This window comes from Nerophis ophidion, linkage group LG13 (genome assembly GCF_033978795.1).
Source record: "Nerophis ophidion isolate RoL-2023_Sa linkage group LG13, RoL_Noph_v1.0, whole genome shotgun sequence".
Taxonomy (NCBI): domain Eukaryota; kingdom Metazoa; phylum Chordata; class Actinopteri; order Syngnathiformes; family Syngnathidae; genus Nerophis; species Nerophis ophidion.
Window position 1 is genome coordinate 26,519,224 of NC_084623.1, and position 14,498 is coordinate 26,533,721.

Sequence of the window (14,498 nt, forward strand, 5' to 3'; positions counted from 1 at the left end):
AGTTTTGACTCGGTCTGAAATTTATAGCAAGATTTGCAGTGTCGCCAACAGTGACCCATGTGCCTCAAGGCACTTCAGTGCTAACAGTGGGGCAAAAGTCCAAAGAGTTACATAGGCTGAGAAAAAGAGCAGTGATTATTCTATCACACACGTGTAGCTCATTGCAGAAAGGTCCTGTCAACCAGCTTGCCACATTTAAAAATTGAATTCTGAGGACTGCGTCTCGGCTTACGGCCATACTACCTGAAGATCTCCCGATCTCGTCTGATCTCGGAAGCTAAGCTGGGTCTGGCCTGGTTAGTACTTGGTTGGGAGACTGCCTAGGAATACCAAGTGCCGTAGGCTTTTAGCGATGCTCCCAGTATAGGGCGCACTTTCTCCCTTTTGTTTTTCTCACAATGGCTATAGATACTTGCCACACTTGTCAAAACGCTACATTATGCTCGTCCAAACAAACCGCTGGTCTCCACCCAAAACATGTTTAGTTTTGACTCGGTCTGAAATTTATAGCAAGATTTGCAGTGTCGCCAACAGTGACCCATGTGCCTCAAGGCACTTCAGTGCTAACAGTGGGGCAAAAGTCCAAAGAGTTACATAGGCTGAGAAAAAGAGCAGTGATTATTGTATCACACACGTGTAGCTCATTGCAGAAAGGTCCTGTCAACCAGCTTGCCACATTTAAAAATTGAATTCTGAGGACTGCCTCTCGGCTTACGGCCATACTACCCGAAGATCGCCCGATCTCGTCTGATCTCGGAAGCTAAGCTGGGTCTGGCCTGGTTAGTACTTGGTTGGGAGACTGCCTAGGAATACCAGGTGCTGTAGGCTTTTAGCGATGCTACCAGTATAGGGCGCACTTTCTCCCTTTTGTTTTTTTCACAATGGCTAGAGATACTTGCCACACTTGTCAAAACGCTACATTATGCTCATCCAAACAAACCGCTGGTCTCCACCCAAAACATGTTTGTTTAGTTTTGACTCGGTCTGAAATTTATAGCAAGATTTGCAGTGTCGCCAACAGTGACCCATGTGCCTCAAGGCACTTCAGTGCTAACAGTGGGGCAAAAGTCCAAAGAGTTACATAGGCTGAGAAAAAGAGCAGTGATTATTGTATCACACACGTGTAGCTCATTGCAGAAAGGTCCTGTCAACCAGCTTGCCACATTTAAAAATTGAATTCTGAGGACTGCCTCTCGGCTTACGGCCATACTACCCGAAGATAGCCCGATCTCGTCTGATCTCGGAAGCTAAGCTGGGTCTGGCCTGGTTAGTACTTGGATGGGAGACTGCCTAGGAATACCAGGTGCTGTAAGCTTTTAGCGATGCTCCCAGTATAGGGCGCACTTTCTCCCTTTTGTTTTTGTCACAATGGCTATAGATACTTGCCACACTTGTCAAAACGCTACGTTTATGCTCGTCCAAACAAAACACTGGTCTCCACCCAAAACATGTTTAGTTTTGACTCGGTCTGAAATTTATAGCAAGATTTGCAGTGTCGCCAACAGTCACCCATGTGCCTCAAGGCACTTCAGTGCTAACAGTGGGCCAAGAGTCCAAAGAGTTACATAGATTGAGAAAAAGAGCAGTGATTATTGTATCACACACGTGTAGCTCATTGCTGAAAGGTCCTGTCAACCAGCTTGCCACATTTAAAAATTGAATTCTGAGGACTGCGTCTCGGCTTACGGCCATACTACCCGAAGATCGCCCGATCTCGTCTGAGCTCGGAAGCTAAGCTGGGTCTGGCCTGGTTAGTACTTGGATGGGAGACTGCCTAGGAATACCAGGTGCTGTAGGCTTTTAGCGATGCTCCCAGTATAGGGCGCACTTTCTCCCTTTTGTTTTTGTCACAATGGCTATAGATACTTGCCACACTTGTCAAAACGCTACGTTTATGCTTGTCCAAACAAAACACTGGTCTCCACCCAAAACATGTTTAGTTTTGACTCGGTCTGAAATTTATAGCAAGATTTGCAGTGTCGCCAACAGTCACCCATGTGCCTCAAGGCACTTCAGTGCTAACAGTGGGGCAAAAGTCCAAAGGGTTACATAGGCTGAGAAAAAGAGTAGTGATTATTGTATCACACACGTGTAGCTCATTGTAGAAGGTCCTGTCAACCAGCTTGCCACATTTAAAAATTGAAGTCTGAGGACTGCGTCTCGGCTTACGGCCATACTACCCGAAGATCGCCCGATCTCGTCTGAGCTCGGAAGCTAAGCTGGTTCTGGCCTGGTTAGTACTTGGATGGGAGACTGCCTAGGAATACCAGGTGCTGTAGGCTTTTAGCGATGCTCCCAGTATAGGGCGCACTTTCTCCCTTTTGTTTTTGTCACAATGGCTATAGATACTTGCCACACTTGTCAAAACGCTACATTATGCTCGTCCAAACAAAACGCTGGTCTCCACCCAAAACATGTTTAGTTTTGAATCGGTCTGAAATTTATAGCAAGATATGCAGTGTCGCCAAAAGTCACCCATGTGCCTCAAGGCACTTCGGTGCTAACAGTGGGCCAAGAGTCCAAAGAGTTACATAGGCTGAGAAAAAGAGCAGTGATTATTGTATCACACACGTGTAGCTCATTGCAGAAAGGTCCTGTCAACCAGCTTGCCACATTTAAAAATTGAATTCTGAGGACTGCGTCTCGGCTTACGGCCATACTACCTGAAGATCTCCCGATCTCGTCTGATCTCGGAAGCTAAGCTGGGTCTGGCCTGGTTAGTACTTGGTTGGGAGACTGCCTAGGAATACCAAGTGCCGTAGGCTTTTAGCGATGCTCCCAGTATAGGGCGCACTTTCTCCCTTTTGTTTTTCTCAAAATGGCTATAGATACTTGCCACACTTGTCAAAACGCTACATTATGCCCGTCCAAACAAACCGCTGGTCTCCACCCAAAACATGTTTGTTTAGTTTTGACTCGGTCTGAAATTTATAGCAAGATTTGCAGTGTCGCCAACAGTGACCCATGTGCCTCAAGGCACTTCAGTGCTAACAGTGGGGCAAAAGTCCAAAGAGATACATAGGCTGAGAAAAAGAGCAGTGATTATTGTATCACACACGTGTAGCTCATTGCAGAAAGGTTCTGTCAACCAGCTTGCCACATTTAAAAATTGAATTCTGAGGACTGCCTCTCGGCTTACGGCCATACTACCCGAAGATCGCCCGATCTCGTCTGATCTCGGAAGCTAAGCTGGGTCTGGCCTGGTTAGTACTTGGATGGGAGACTGCCTAGGAATACCAGGTGCTGTAGGCTTTTAGCGATGCTCCCAGTATAGGGCGCACTTTCTCCCTTTTGTTTTTGTCACAATGGCTATAGATACTTGCCACACTTGTCAAAACGCTACATTATGCTCGTCCAAACAAACCGCTGGTCTCCACCCAAAACATGTTTGTTTAGTTTTGACTCAGTCTGAAATTTATAGCAAGATTTGCAGTGTCGCCAACAGTGACCCATGTGCCTCAAGGCACTTCAGTGCTAACAGTGGGGCAAAAGTCCAAAGAGTTACATAGGCTGAGAAAAAGAGCAGTGATTATTGTATCACACATGTGTAGCTAATTGCAGAAAGGTCCTGTCAACCAGCTTGCCACATTTAAAAATTGAATTCTGAGGACTGCCTCTCGGCTTACGGCCATACTACTCGAAGATAGCCCGATCTCGTCTGATCTCGGAAGCTAAGCTGGGTCTGGCCTGGTTAGTGCTTGGATGGGAGACTGCCTAGGAATACCAGGTGCTGTAAGCTTTTAGCGATGCTCCCAGTATAGGGCGCACTTTCTCCCTTTTGTTTCTGTCACAATGGCTATAGATACTTGCCACACTTGTCAAAACGCTACATTATGCCCGTCCAAACAAAACGCTGGTCTCCACCCAAAACATGTTTAGTTTTGACTCGGTCTGAAATTTATAGCAAGATTTGCAGTGTCGCCAACAGTGACCCATGTGCCTCAAGGCACTTCAGTGCTAACAGTGGGGCAAAAGTCCAAAGAGTTACATAGGCTAAGAAAAAGAGCAGTGATTATTGTATCACACACGTGTAGCTCATTGCAGAAAGGTCCTGTCAACCAGCTTGCCACATTTAAAAATTGAATTCTGAGGACTCCCTCTCGGCTTACGGCCATACTTCCCGAAGATCGCCTGATCTCGTCTGATCTCGGAAGCTAAGCTGGGTCTGGCCTGGTTAGTACTTGGATGGGAGACTGCCTAGGAATACCAGGCGCTGTAGGCTTTTAGCGATGCTCCCAGTATAGGGCGCACTTTCTCCCTTTTGTTTTTGTCACAATGGCTATAGATACTTGCCACACTTGTCAAAACGCTACATTATGCTCGTCCAAACAAAACGCTGGTCTCCACCCAAAACATGTTTAGTTTTGACTCGGTCTGAAATTTATAGCAAGATTTGCAGTGTCGCCAACAGTGACCCATGTGCCTCAAGGCACTTCAGTGCTAACAGTGGGGCAAAAGTCCAAAGAGTTACATAGGCTGAGAAAAAGAGTAGTGATTATTGTATCACACACGTGTAGCTCATTGTAGAAAGGTCCTGTCAACCAGCTTGCCACATTTAAAAATTGAAGTCTGAGGACTGCGTCTCGGCTTACGGCCATACTACCCGAAGATCGCGCGATCTCGTCTGAGCTCGGAAGCTAAGCTGGGTCTGGCCTGGTTAGTACTTGGATGGGAGACTGCCTAGGAATACCAGGTGCTGTAGGCTTTTAGCGATGCTCCCAGTATAGGGCGCACTTTCTCCCTTTTGTTTTTTTCACAATGGCTATAGATACTTGCCACACTTGTCAAAACGCTACATTATGCTCGCCCAAACAAACCGCTGGTCTCCACCCAAAACATGTTTGTTTAGTTTTGACTCGGTCTGAAATTTATAGCAAGATTTGCAGTGTCGCCAACAGTGACCCATGTGCCTCAAGGCACTTCAGTGCTAACAGTGGGGCAAAAGTCCAAAGAGTTACATAGGCTGAGAAAAAGAGCAGTGATTATTGTATCACACACGTGTAGCTCAATGCAGAAAGGTCCTGTCAACCAGCTTGCCACATTTAAAAATTGAATTCTGAGGCCTGCCTCTCGGCTTACGGCCATACTACCCGAAGATCCCCCGATCTCGTCTGATCTCGGAAGCTAAGCTGGGTCCGGCCTGGTTAGTACTTGGATGGGAGACTGCCTAGGAATACCAGGTGCTGTAGGCTTTTAGTGATGCTCCCAGTATAGGGCGCACTTTCTCCCTTTTGTTTTTGTCACAATGGCTATAGATACTTGCCACACTTGTCAAAACGCTACATTATGCTCGTCCAAACAAAACGCTGGTCTCCACCCAAAACATGTTTAGTTTTGACTCGGTCTGAAATTTATAGCAAGATTTGCAGTGTCGCCAACAGTGACCCATGTGCCTCAAGGCACTTCAGTGCTAACAGTGGGGCAAAAGTCCAAAGGGTTACATAGGCTGAGAAAAAGAGTAGTGATTATTGTATCACACACGTGTAGCTCATTGTAGAAAGGTCCTGTCAACCAGCTTGCCACATTTAAAAATTGAAGTCTGAGGCCTGCCTCTCGGCTCACGGCCATACTACCCGAAGATCGCCCGATCTCGTCTGATCTCGGAAGCTAAGCTGGGTCTGGCCTGGTTAGTACTTGGTTGGGAGACTGCCTAGGAATACCAGGTGCTGTAGGCTTTTAGCGATGCTACCAGTATAGGGCGCACTTTCTCCCTTTTGTTTTTTTCACAATGGCTATGGATACTTGCCACACTTGTCAAAACGCTACATTATGCTCGCCCAAACAAACCGCTGGTCTCCACCCAAAACATGTTTGTTTAGTTTTGACTCGGTCTGAAATTTATAGCAAGATTTGCAGTGTCGCCAACAGTGACCCATGTGCCTCAAGGCACTTCAGTGCTAACAGTGGGGCAAAAGTCCAAAGAGTTACATAGGCTGAGAAAAAGAGCAGTGATTATTGTATCACACACGTGTAGCTCAATGCAGAAAGGTCCTGTCAACCAGCTTGCCACATTTAAAAATTGAATTCTGAGGCCTGCCTCTCGGCTTACGGCCATACTACCCGAAGATCCCCCGATCTCGTCTGATCTCGGAAGCTAAGCTGGGTCCGGCCTGGTTAGTACTTGGATGGGAGACTGCCTAGGAATACCAGGTGCTGTAGGCTTTTAGTGATGCTCCCAGTATAGGGCGCACTTTCTCCATTTTGTTTTTGTCACAATGGCCATAGATACTTGCCACACTTGTCAAAACGCTACGTTATGCTCGTCCAAACAAAACGCTGGTCTCCACCCAAAACATGTTTAGTTTTGACTCGGTCTGAAATTTATAGCAAGATTTGCAGTGTCGCCAACAGTGACCCATGTGCCTCAAGGCACTTCAGTGCTAACAGTGGGGCAAAAGTCCAAAGAGTTACATAGGCTGAGAAAAAGAGCAGTGATTATTGTATCACACACGTGTAGCTCATTGCAGAAAGGTCCTGTCAACCAGCTTGCCAGATTTAAAAATTGGATTCTGAGGACTGCCTCTTGGCTTACGGCCATACTACCCGAAGATCGCCCGATCTCGTCTGATCTCGGAAGCTAAGCTGGGTCTGGCCTGGTTAGTACTTGGTTGGGAGACTCCCTAGGAATACCAAGTGCTGTAGGCTTTTAGCGATGCCCCCAGTATAGGGCGCACTTTCTCCCTTTTGTTTTTCTCACAATGGCTATAGATACTTGCCACACTTGTCAAAACGCTACATTATGCTCGTCCAAACAAAACGCTGGTCTCCACCCAAAACATGTTTAGTTTTGACTCGGTCTGAAATTTATAGCAAGATTTGCAGTGTCGCCAACAGTGACCCATGTGCCGCAAGGCACTTCAGTGCTAACAGTGGGGCAAAAGTCCAAAGAGTTACATAGGCTGAGAAAAAGAGCAGTGATTATCGTATCACACACGTGTAGCTCATTGCAGAAAGGTCCTGTCAACCAGCTTGCCACATTTAAAAGTTGAATTCTGAGGACTACCTCTCGGCTTACGGCCATACTACCCGAAGATCGCCCGATCTCGTCTGATCTCGGAAGCTAAGCTGGGTCTGGCCTGGTTAGTACTTCAATGGGACACTGCCTAGGAATACCAGGTGCTGTAGGCTTTTAGCGATGCTCCCAGTATAGGGCGCACTTTCTCCCTTTTGTTTTTGTCACAATGGCTATAGATACTTGCCACACTTGTCAAAACGCTACGTTATGCTCGTCCAAACAAAACGCTGGTCTCCACCCAAAACATGTTTAGTTTTGACTCGGTCTGAAATTTATAGCAAGATTTGCAGTGTCGCCAACAGTGACCCATGTGCCTCAAGGCACTTCAGTGCTAACAGTGGGGCAAAAGTCCAAAGAGTTACATAGGCTGAGAAAAAGAGCAGTGATTATTGTATCACACACTTGTAGCTCATTGCAGAAAGGTCCTGTCAACCAGCTTGCCAGATTTAAAAATTGGATTCTGAGGACTGCCTCTTGGCTTACGGCCATACTACCCGAAGATCGCCCGATCTCGTCTGATCTCGGAAGCTAAGCTGGGTCTGGCCTGGTTAGTACTTGGTTGGGAGACTCCCTAGGAATACCAAGTGCTGTAGGCTTTTAGCGATGCCCCCAGTATAGGGCGCACTTTCTCCCTTTTGTTTTTCTCACAATGGCTATAGATACTTGCCACACTTGTCAAAACGCTACATTATGCTCGTCCAAACAAAACGCTGGTCTCCACCCAAAACATGTTTAGTTTTGACTCGGTCTGAAATTTATAGCAAGATTTGCAGTGTCGCCAACAGTGACCCATGTGCCGCAAGGCACTTCAGTGCTAACAGTGGGGCAAAAGTCCAAAGAGTTACATAGGCTGAGAAAAAGAGCAGTGATTATCGTATCACACACGTGTAGCTCATTGCAGAAAGGTCCTGTCAACCAGCTTGCCACATTTAAAAGTTGAATTCTGAGGACTACCTCTCGGCTTACGGCCATACTACCCGAAGATCGCCCGATCTCGTCTGATCTCGGAAGCTAAGCTGGGTCTGGCCTGGTTAGTACTTCAATGGGACACTGCCTAGGAATACCGGGTGCTGTAGGCTTTTAGCGATGCTCCCAGTATAGGGCGCACTTTCTCCCTTTTGTTTTTGTCACAATGGCTATTGATACTTGCCACACTTGTCAAAACGCTACATTATGCTCGTCCAAACAAAACGCTGGTCTCCACCCAAAACAAGTTTAGTTTTGACTCGGTCTGAAATTTATAGCAAGATTTGCAGTGTCGCCAACAGTGACCCATGTGCCTCAAGGCACTTCAGTGCTAACAGTGGGGCAAAAGTCCAAAGAGTTACATAGGCTGAGAAAAAGAACAGTGATTATTGTATCACACACGTGTAGCTCATTGCAGTAAGGTCCTGTCAACCAGCTTGCCACATTTAAAAATTGGATTCTGAGGACTGCCTCTCGGCTTACGGCCATACTACCTGAAGATCCCCCGATCTCGTCTGATCTCGGAAGCTAAGCTGGGTCTGGCCTGGTTAGTACTTGGTTGGGAGACTGCCTAGGAATACCAGGTGCTGTAGGCTTTTAGCGATGCTCCCAGTATAGGGCGCACTTTCTCCCTTTTGTTTTTCTCACAATGGCTATTGATACTTGCCACACTTGTCAAAACGCTACATTATGCTCGTCCAAACAAAACGTTGGTCTCCACCCAAAACAAGTTTAGTTTTGACTCGGTCTGAAATTTATAGCAAGATTTGCAGTGTCGCCAACAGTGACCCATGTGCCTCAAGGCACTTCAGTGCTAACAGTGGGGCAAAAGTCCAAAGAGTTACATAGGCTGAGAAAAAGAGCAGTGATTATTGTATCACACACATGTAGCTCATTGCAGAAAGGTCCTGTCAACCAGCTTGCCACATTTAAAAATTTAATTCTGAGGACTGCCTCTCGGCTTACGGCCATACTACCCGAAGATCGCCCGATCTCGTCTGATCTCGGAAGCTAAGCTGGGTCTGGCCTGGTTAGTACTTGGATGGGAGACTGCCTAGGAATACCAGGTGCTGTAGGCTTTTAGCGATGCTCCCAGTATAGGGCGCACTTTCTCCCTTTTGTTTTTGTCACAATGGCTATAGATACTTGCCACACTTGTCAAAACGCTACATTATGCTCGTCCAAACAAAACGCTGGTCTCCACCCAAAACATGTTTAGTTTTGACTCGGTCTGAAATTTATAGCAAGATTTGCAGTGTCGCCAATAGTGACCCATGTGCCTTGAGGCACTTCAGTGCTAACAGTGGGGCAAAAGTCGTAAGAGGTACATAGGCTGAGAAAAAGAGCAGTGATTATTGTATCACACACGTGTAACTCATTGCAGAAAGGTCCTGTCAACCAGCTTGCCACATTTAAAAATTGAATTCTGAGGACTGCCTCTCGGCTTACGGCCATACTACCCGAAGATAGCCCGATCTCGTCTGATCTCGGAAGCTAAGCTGGGTCTGGCCTGGTTAGTACTTGGATGGGAGGCTGCCTAGGAATACCAGGTGCTGTAAGCTTTTAGCGATGCTCCCAGTATAGGGCGCACTTTCTCCCTTTTCTTTTTGTCACAATGGCTATAGATACTTGCCACACTTGTCAAAACGCTACATTATGCTCGTCCAAACAAAACGCTGGTCTCCACCCAAAACATGTTTAGTTTTGACTCGGTCTGAAATTTATAGCAAGATTTGCAGTGTCGCCAACAGTGACCCATGTGCCTCAAGGCACTTCAGTGCTAACAGTGGGGCAAAAGTCCAAAGAGTTACATAGGCTGAGAAAAAGAGTAGTGATTATTGTATCACACACGTGTAGCTCATTGTAGAAAGGTCCTGTCAACCAGCTTGCCACATTTAAAAATTGAAGTCTGAGGACTGCGTCTCGGCTTACGGCCATACTACCCGAAGATCGCCCGATCTCGTCTGAGCTCGGAAGCTAAGCTGGGTCTGGCCTGGTTAGTACTTGGATGGGAGACTGCCTAGGAATACCAGGTGCTGTAGGCTTTTAGCGATGCTCCCAGTATAGGGCGCACTTTCTCCCTTTTGTTTTTGTCACAATGGCTATAGATACTTGCCACACTTGTCAAAACGCTACGTTATGCTCGTCCAAACAAAACGCTGGTCTCCACCCAAAACATGTTTAGTTTTGACTCGGTCTGAAATTTATAGCAAGATTTGCAGTGTCGCCAACAGTGACCCATGTGCCTCAAGGCACTTCAGTGCTAACAGTCGGGCAAAAGTCCAAAGAGTTACATAGGCTGAGAAAAAGAGTAGTGATTATTGTATCACACACGTGTAGCTCATTGCAGAAAGGTCCTGTCAACCAGCTTGCCAGATTTAAAAATTGGATTCTGAGGACTGCCTCTTGGCTTACGGCCATACTACCCGAAGATCGCCCGATCTCGTCTGATCTCGGAAGCTAAGCTGGGTCTGGCCTGGTTAGTACTTGGTTGGGAGACTCCCTAGGAATACCAAGTGCTGTAGGCTTTTAGCGATGCCCCCAGTATAGGGCGCACTTTCTCCCTTTTGTTTTTCTCACAATGGCTATAGATACTTGCCACACTTGTCAAAACGCTACATTATGCTCGTCCAAACAAAACGCTGGTCTCCACCCAAAACATGTTTAGTTTTGACTCGGTCTGAAATTTATAGCAAGATTTGCAGTGTCGCCAACAGTGACCCATGTGCCGCAAGGCACTTCAGTGCTAACAGTGGGGCAAAAGTCCAAAGAGTTACATAGGCTGAGAAAAAGAGCAGTGATTATCGTATCACACACGTGTAGCTCATTGCAGAAAGGTCCTGTCAACCAGCTTGCCACATTTAAAAGTTGAATTCTGAGGACTACCTCTCGGCTTACGGCCATACTACCCGAAGATCGCCCGATCTCGTCTGATCTCGGAAGCTAACCTGGGTCTGGCCTGGTTAGTACTTCAATGGGACACTGCCTAGGAATACCAGGTGCTGTAGGCTTTTAGCGATGCTCCCAGTATAGGGCGCACTTTCTCCCTTTTGTTTTTGTCACAATGGCTATTGATACTTGCCACACTTGTCAAAACGCTACATTATGCTCGTCCAAACAAAACGCTGGTCTCCACCCAAAACAAGTTTAGTTTTGACTCGGTCTGAAATTTATAGCAAGATTTGCAGTGTCGCCAACAGTGACCCATGTGCCTCAAGGCACTTCAGTGCTAACAGTGGGGCAAAAGTCCAAAGAGTTACATAGGCTGAGAAAAAGAACAGTGATTATTGTATCACACACGTGTAGCTCATTGCAGTAAGGTCCTGTCAACCAGCTTGCCACATTTAAAAATTGGATTCTGAGGACTGCCTCTCGGCTTACGGCCATACTACCTGAAGATCCCCCGATCTCGTCTGATCTCGGAAGCTAAGCTGGGTCTGGCCTGGTTAGTACTTGGTTGGGAGACTGCCTAGGAATACCAGGTGCTGTAGGCTTTTAGCGATGCTCCCAGTATAGGGCGCACTTTCTCCCTTTTGTTTTTGTCACAATGGCTATTGATACTTGCCACACTTGTCAAAACGCTACATTATGCTCGTCCAAACAAAACGTTGGTCTCCACCCAAAACAAGTTTAGTTTTGACTCGGTCTGAAATTTATAGCAAGATTTGCAGTGTCGCCAACAGTGACCCATGTGCCTCAAGGCACTTCAGTGCTAACAGTGGGGCAAAAGTCCAAAGAGTTACATAGGCTGAGAAAAAGAGCAGTGATTATTGTATCACACACATGTAGCTCATTGCAGAAAGGTCCTGTCAACCAGCTTGCCACATTTAAAAATTTAATTCTGAGGACTGCCTCTCGGCTTACGGCCATACTACCCGAAGATCGCCCGATCTCGTCTGATCTCGGAAGCTAAGCTGGGTCTGGCCTGGTTAGTACTTGGATGGGAGACTGCCTAGGAATACCAGGTGCTGTAGGCTTTTAGCGATGCTCCCAGTATAGGGCGCACTTTCTCCCTTTTGTTTTTGTCACAATGGCTATAGATACTTGCCACACTTGTCAAAACGCTACATTATGCTCGTCCAAACAAAACGCTGGTCTCCACCCAAAACATGTTTAGTTTTGACTCGGTCTGAAATTTATAGCAAGATTTGCAGTGTCGCCAATAGTGACCCATGTGCCTTGAGGCACTTCAGTGCTAACAGTGGGGCAAAAGTCGTAAGAGGTACATAGGCTGAGAAAAAGAGCAGTGATTATTGTATCACACACGTGTAACTCATTGCAGAAAGGTCCTGTCAACCAGCTTGCCACATTTAAAAATTGAATTCTGAGGACTGCCTCTCGGCTTACGGCCATACTACCCGAAGATAGCCCGATCTCGTCTGATCTCGGAAGCTAAGCTGGGTCTGGCCTGGTTAGTACTTGGATGGGAGGCTGCCTAGGAATACCAGGTGCTGTAAGCTTTTAGCGATGCTCCCAGTATAGGGCGCACTTTCTCCCTTTTCTTTTTGTCACAATGGCTATAGATACTTGCCACACTTGTCAAAACGCTACATTATGCTCGTCCAAACAAAACGCTGGTCTCCACCCAAAACATGTTTAGTTTTGACTCGGTCTGAAATTTATAGCAAGATTTGCAGTGTCGCCAACAGTGACCCATGTGCCTCAAGGCACTTCAGTGCTAACAGTGGGGCAAAAGTCCAAAGAGTTACATAGGCTGAGAAAAAGAGTAGTGATTATTGTATCACACACGTGTAGCTCATTGTAGAAAGGTCCTGTCAACCAGCTTGCCACATTTAAAAATTGAAGTCTGAGGACTGCGTCTCGGCTTACGGCCATACTACCCGAAGATCGCCCGATCTCGTCTGAGCTCGGAAGCTAAGCTGGGTCTGGCCTGGTTAGTACTTGGATGGGAGACTGCCTAGGAATACCAGGTGCTGTAGGCTTTTAGCGATGCTCCCAGTATAGGGCGCACTTTCTCCCTTTTGTTTTTGTCACAATGGCTATAGATACTTGCCACACTTGTCAAAACGCTACGTTATGCTCGTCCAAACAAAACGCTGGTCTCCACCCAAAACATGTTTAGTTTTGACTCGGTCTGAAATTTATAGCAAGATTTGCAGTGTCGCCAACAGTGACCCATGTGCCTCAAGGCACTTCAGTGCTAACAGTCGGGCAAAAGTCCAAAGAGTTACATAGGCTGAGAAAAAGAGTAGTGATTATTGTATCACACACGTGTAGCTCATTGCAGAAAGGTCCTGTCAACCAGCTTGCCAGATTTAAAAATTGGATTCTGAGGACTGCCTCTTGGCTTACGGCCATACTACCCGAAGATCGCCCGATCTCGTCTGATCTCGGAAGCTAAGCTGGGTCTGGCCTGGTTAGTACTTGGTTGGGAGACTCCCTAGGAATACCAAGTGCTGTAGGCTTTTAGCGATGCCCCCAGTATAGGGCGCACTTTCTCCCTTTTGTTTTTCTCACAATGGCTATAGATACTTGCCACACTTGTCAAAACGCTACATTATGCTCGTCCAAACAAAACGCTGGTCTCCACCCAAAACATGTTTAGTTTTGACTCGGTCTGAAATTTATAGCAAGATTTGCAGTGTCGCCAACAGTGACCCATGTGCCGCAAGGCACTTCAGTGCTAACAGTGGGGCAAAAGTCCAAAGAGTTACATAGGCTGAGAAAAAGAGCAGTGATTATCGTATCACACACGTGTAGCTCATTGCAGAAAGGTCCTGTCAACCAGCTTGCCACATTTAAAAGTTGAATTCTGAGGACTACCTCTCGGCTTACGGCCATACTACCCGAAGATCGCCCGATCTCGTCTGATCTCGGAAGCTAACCTGGGTCTGGCCTGGTTAGTACTTCAATGGGACACTGCCTAGGAATACCAGGTGCTGTAGGCTTTTAGCGATGCTCCCAGTATAGGGCGCACTTTCTCCCTTTTGTTTTTGTCACAATGGCTATTGATACTTGCCACACTTGTCAAAACGCTACATTATGCTCGTCCAAACAAAACGCTGGTCTCCACCCAAAACAAGTTTAGTTTTGACTCGGTCTGAAATTTATAGCAAGATTTGCAGTGTCGCCAACAGTGACCCATGTGCCTCAAGGCACTTCAGTGCTAACAGTGGGGCAAAAGTCCAAAGAGTTACATAGGCTGAGAAAAAGAACAGTGATTATTGTATCACACACGTGTAGCTCATTGCAGTAAGGTCCTGTCAACCAGCTTGCCACATTTAAAAATTGGATTCTGAGGACTGCCTCTCGGCTTACGGCCATACTACCTGAAGATCCCCCGATCTCGTCTGATCTCGGAAGCTAAGCTGGGTCTGGCCTGGTTAGTACTTGGTTGGGAGACTGCCTAGGAATACCAGGTGCTGTAGGCTTTTAGCGATGCTCCCAGTATAGGGCGCACTTTCTCCCTTTTGTTTTTCTCACAATGGCTATTGATACTTGCCACACTTGTCAAAACGCTACATTATGCTCGTCCAAACAAAACGTTGGTCTCCAC

The 14,498-nt window shown here is 46.7% G+C and overlaps 30 pseudogenes; all 30 read left to right on the forward strand.

Moving 5' to 3' along the window:
* The first annotated feature begins 226 nt into the window (after positions 1–226).
* LOC133566725 (5S ribosomal RNA) lies at positions 227–345 on the forward strand (annotated as a pseudogene).
* A 364-nt stretch (positions 346–709) lies between these two features.
* On the forward strand, positions 710–828 carry LOC133565294 (5S ribosomal RNA; annotated as a pseudogene).
* A 368-nt stretch (positions 829–1,196) lies between these two features.
* Positions 1,197–1,315, forward strand: LOC133565585 (5S ribosomal RNA; annotated as a pseudogene).
* Positions 1,316–1,680: 365 nt separating this feature from the next.
* Positions 1,681–1,799, forward strand: LOC133565377 (5S ribosomal RNA; annotated as a pseudogene).
* A 364-nt stretch (positions 1,800–2,163) lies between these two features.
* Positions 2,164–2,282, forward strand: LOC133566499 (5S ribosomal RNA; annotated as a pseudogene).
* A 364-nt stretch (positions 2,283–2,646) lies between these two features.
* LOC133566726 (5S ribosomal RNA) lies at positions 2,647–2,765 on the forward strand (annotated as a pseudogene).
* A 368-nt stretch (positions 2,766–3,133) lies between these two features.
* LOC133567683 (5S ribosomal RNA) lies at positions 3,134–3,252 on the forward strand (annotated as a pseudogene).
* Positions 3,253–3,620: 368 nt separating this feature from the next.
* On the forward strand, positions 3,621–3,739 carry LOC133567022 (5S ribosomal RNA; annotated as a pseudogene).
* A 364-nt stretch (positions 3,740–4,103) lies between these two features.
* On the forward strand, positions 4,104–4,222 carry LOC133566374 (5S ribosomal RNA; annotated as a pseudogene).
* Positions 4,223–4,586: 364 nt separating this feature from the next.
* Positions 4,587–4,705, forward strand: LOC133566306 (5S ribosomal RNA; annotated as a pseudogene).
* Positions 4,706–5,073: 368 nt separating this feature from the next.
* LOC133565458 (5S ribosomal RNA) lies at positions 5,074–5,192 on the forward strand (annotated as a pseudogene).
* Positions 5,193–5,556: 364 nt separating this feature from the next.
* On the forward strand, positions 5,557–5,675 carry LOC133566293 (5S ribosomal RNA; annotated as a pseudogene).
* A 368-nt stretch (positions 5,676–6,043) lies between these two features.
* LOC133565459 (5S ribosomal RNA) lies at positions 6,044–6,162 on the forward strand (annotated as a pseudogene).
* Positions 6,163–6,526: 364 nt separating this feature from the next.
* On the forward strand, positions 6,527–6,645 carry LOC133566486 (5S ribosomal RNA; annotated as a pseudogene).
* A 364-nt stretch (positions 6,646–7,009) lies between these two features.
* LOC133566320 (5S ribosomal RNA) lies at positions 7,010–7,128 on the forward strand (annotated as a pseudogene).
* Positions 7,129–7,492: 364 nt separating this feature from the next.
* On the forward strand, positions 7,493–7,611 carry LOC133566489 (5S ribosomal RNA; annotated as a pseudogene).
* A 364-nt stretch (positions 7,612–7,975) lies between these two features.
* Positions 7,976–8,094, forward strand: LOC133566570 (5S ribosomal RNA; annotated as a pseudogene).
* A 364-nt stretch (positions 8,095–8,458) lies between these two features.
* On the forward strand, positions 8,459–8,577 carry LOC133566101 (5S ribosomal RNA; annotated as a pseudogene).
* Positions 8,578–8,941: 364 nt separating this feature from the next.
* LOC133567684 (5S ribosomal RNA) lies at positions 8,942–9,060 on the forward strand (annotated as a pseudogene).
* A 364-nt stretch (positions 9,061–9,424) lies between these two features.
* LOC133566226 (5S ribosomal RNA) lies at positions 9,425–9,543 on the forward strand (annotated as a pseudogene).
* A 364-nt stretch (positions 9,544–9,907) lies between these two features.
* On the forward strand, positions 9,908–10,026 carry LOC133565378 (5S ribosomal RNA; annotated as a pseudogene).
* Positions 10,027–10,390: 364 nt separating this feature from the next.
* Positions 10,391–10,509, forward strand: LOC133566490 (5S ribosomal RNA; annotated as a pseudogene).
* Positions 10,510–10,873: 364 nt separating this feature from the next.
* LOC133567009 (5S ribosomal RNA) lies at positions 10,874–10,992 on the forward strand (annotated as a pseudogene).
* A 364-nt stretch (positions 10,993–11,356) lies between these two features.
* LOC133566102 (5S ribosomal RNA) lies at positions 11,357–11,475 on the forward strand (annotated as a pseudogene).
* Positions 11,476–11,839: 364 nt separating this feature from the next.
* LOC133567686 (5S ribosomal RNA) lies at positions 11,840–11,958 on the forward strand (annotated as a pseudogene).
* Positions 11,959–12,322: 364 nt separating this feature from the next.
* LOC133566227 (5S ribosomal RNA) lies at positions 12,323–12,441 on the forward strand (annotated as a pseudogene).
* Positions 12,442–12,805: 364 nt separating this feature from the next.
* LOC133565381 (5S ribosomal RNA) lies at positions 12,806–12,924 on the forward strand (annotated as a pseudogene).
* A 364-nt stretch (positions 12,925–13,288) lies between these two features.
* LOC133566491 (5S ribosomal RNA) lies at positions 13,289–13,407 on the forward strand (annotated as a pseudogene).
* A 364-nt stretch (positions 13,408–13,771) lies between these two features.
* On the forward strand, positions 13,772–13,890 carry LOC133567010 (5S ribosomal RNA; annotated as a pseudogene).
* A 364-nt stretch (positions 13,891–14,254) lies between these two features.
* On the forward strand, positions 14,255–14,373 carry LOC133566103 (5S ribosomal RNA; annotated as a pseudogene).
* The last annotated feature ends 125 nt before the right edge of the window (positions 14,374–14,498 follow it).